The 2843-nt window shown below is 34.4% G+C and overlaps 1 pseudogene; it reads left to right on the top strand.

Annotated features, from left to right (window-relative positions):
* The first annotated feature begins 1933 nt into the window (after positions 1–1933).
* Positions 1934–2087, top strand: LOC145296551 (U2 spliceosomal RNA; annotated as a pseudogene).
* Positions 2088–2843: the final 756 nt, after the last annotated feature.

Raw genomic sequence — 2843 nt, 5'->3', positions numbered from 1 at the left:
TTTCGTATTGCATGTTGTTCGTCGGAATTTATACTCCCAATGCATTCTTCAGTGTAAAACATACTGTACATTAAAATTAAAAAAAAAATCGACATCGATGAGTCGTTCATTATAAGGAAGTGTTATTGATACCTGCTTTTTTAATGCATAATTTTGAGTTTTATATTTACTTTAAGCATTTTGCACGTTCAAATAGATAATTTCATATTTAAAGAGACGTATTTATTGAAGTAATTGAATCCCTTCTGACAAATATTCAGTTGAAGTATCGCAACCTGCCCCTGTTTATTTTTGTTTTAATTATTATGAAGTTATAATTTCCTTAATCCCTTCAAATGAAAGGACCTTTTCATCTCAACGTTACATGTTTCTTTTTTCATTAAATAATCTTAACGTTTTTTGTCTTTCGCAAAAACTGTAATCAAACCTAACCAAACCAATGTAATAAATAATAGCGTTGATTAGATATAAGGGTTATACTTAGATGCATTTGATGTATAGAAATACAGCGATAAAGTATGTGATATTCGCAATGATTATTCAATTAATTAAATCATAAATGCGATTCCATGGTTTTCATTGCATTTTAACGTACAAATACGACTTTTGTGTGAAAAAGAAATGGCACCCACTCAGCATTCGAAAAAGAATTTTATGCACCTATAAATACGGCAGGTAAATGTGATTTAAAATCTGGATTTCATCACTGTAATTCATAATTAAATATAAGCAAATACTATTCATTGTTTTTTTATAATGGAAAATCCAGCTTAGATAGATTAAATGAAGGTATATATTTCCAAACGAATCCCTGTTTATAATCGTGTATTTTTTATTTATTTGATGGCATATAAATTCTTTTGTGGAATAGCGCACACTCTAATTTTGTTGGTGTATGAATATAAGGTTGATACTACTTACGGAATAAAAATATGATGCCAGAGATTTATAACACCAACCTTGAAATGAAGCCAATCGTTTGCTTTTCATCGACCATTTGCAAGAAGACAAAAAAACATACTCAGTTTTTAACGGTTATATAAAAAAAAAACTTAGTAATTTAGATGCGTGGACACAAGCTCGTTATTAATAAAATGAAGAATATACATGTGAAAAGAGATTTTTAGTCGCGTGCAAGCGACTCTATAAGTCACATTGTCGGTCGGTCGGTCGGTCGGTGGGTCGATCGGTCTGTCCATAACACATTTTGCTTGGCATTTTTGGTTAAGATCAAAGGTCTATTCTTAATAGCTGCTGTTCTTAGCTTTTATAACTTTTTTTTCTAGGCCTTTTGACCAAGATCATAGTGCAGTATCTGTTCCAGCAGATACTTCAAGCAAATACAATACGTGGAGGAAACCCCACATATAAGACCTTGATCAATGTAGGGCCAACCCTTCATACCAATTGTCACTATCCAGCTCTCCTACTCCCCGAGGAGTTGGCCCCCATTTCCCCTTCACTCCTCACATTAAAATCGGCATTGAGCCTAATTTGCTCGGTGGTGGAGCAAATAAATGCCAACCCCACATACAAGCCCTTGGTCAATGTATAGGGGCAACTCTTCATGCCAATTGTCACTATCCAGCTCCCCTACTCCCCGGGGAGTTGTTGCCCATTTCCCCTTAACTCCTGACATTAAAAATCGGCCTTGTGCTTAATTTGCTTAGTATGGGAGAAAATAAATACCATTTCTTGGACTTTTAGCCAATTTCAAAGTGTAGTATCTGTTCCGGCAGATACTGCAAGCAAAGACCATATGTGGGGGCAGCCCCACATATAAGACCTTGGTGAATGTAGGCGCAACCCTTCATACAAATTGTCACTATCAAGCTCCCCTACTCCCCGAGGAGTTGGTCCCCATTTCGCCCTTCACTCCTCAGATTAAAAATCGGCCTTGTGCCTAATTTTCTCAGTTGGGGAGCAAATAAATACCCTTTTCTTGACCTTTTGGTCAAGATCACAGTGTAGTATCTGTTCTTACTACATGCTGTACTTATTGTGATATAAAGTGGAGGGTGACTTTTCTGTATTAATTTAATGTAAAATGATCATCTACTTTACAACCAGTCAGCCTCAAATCCATTCAAGTCATTCTCCAGATCATTCAAGTTGTTTTTGAAGGATTCCAGTTATTTTTTAAGCATTCTAATCATTCTTAAGGCTATTTAATTATCCTTAAGTTCATTAAAGTCATTCTAAGTCATTTACTTTTTATTTATTTAGGTCATTTCAGCCGACTTTTGGTAATTTTAGTTTAACTTTAAGAATATCATGTCAATCCTACATTCACGCATTCATTCATTACACGAGAGCACGCGACTAATGGCTATCGGCCTTGTTACAGCTGGCATGCCGTTTTCTTTATTTCCTTAGTTTGTTTTTAAACGTTTATTTCTAGATAAAGACAATGGTTTATAAATTACTGTGCTTCAGAAGAGTGGTTATGTGCAAACCGTCATAAAGTTGTAATACTTATTAAAGTTTGTCTATAGTCTTAATGAATATGTTTTATTTTTAATCGAGTAAAGTTGCACTCTCATGATTAACAATTTAAAGCTATAAATACTTGATAAAAGGGTTACGAAATAAATGTCTGTACATATCAATTGTGTTTTCCGCATCTTTTGTTGAGATGTAATGCCTAGGGCTAGGAAACACCATATTCTTTTCACTGTTTTCGCTCTCGAGTGTGTATCCATTGATATCTTATCTGCTTTTGTATAGAGTGATTTGGGTCGCGGGTAATTAACTGTTTCAAACTCTCTGATATATACTCGAAACTCAATACAATGAAAAGGATATGTTATTGTTATAACCCTAGTGATGACTTGTTTTATTTA

The sequence above is a fragment of the Euprymna scolopes genome, chromosome 16, assembly GCF_053919585.1.
Source record: "Euprymna scolopes isolate OS-2025 chromosome 16, ASM5391958v1, whole genome shotgun sequence".
Lineage (NCBI taxonomy): Eukaryota > Metazoa > Mollusca > Cephalopoda > Sepiida > Sepiolidae > Euprymna > Euprymna scolopes.
The sequence above is the reverse complement of the archived record's forward strand: the minus strand, read 5'-3'. Positions and strand labels throughout refer to the sequence as shown.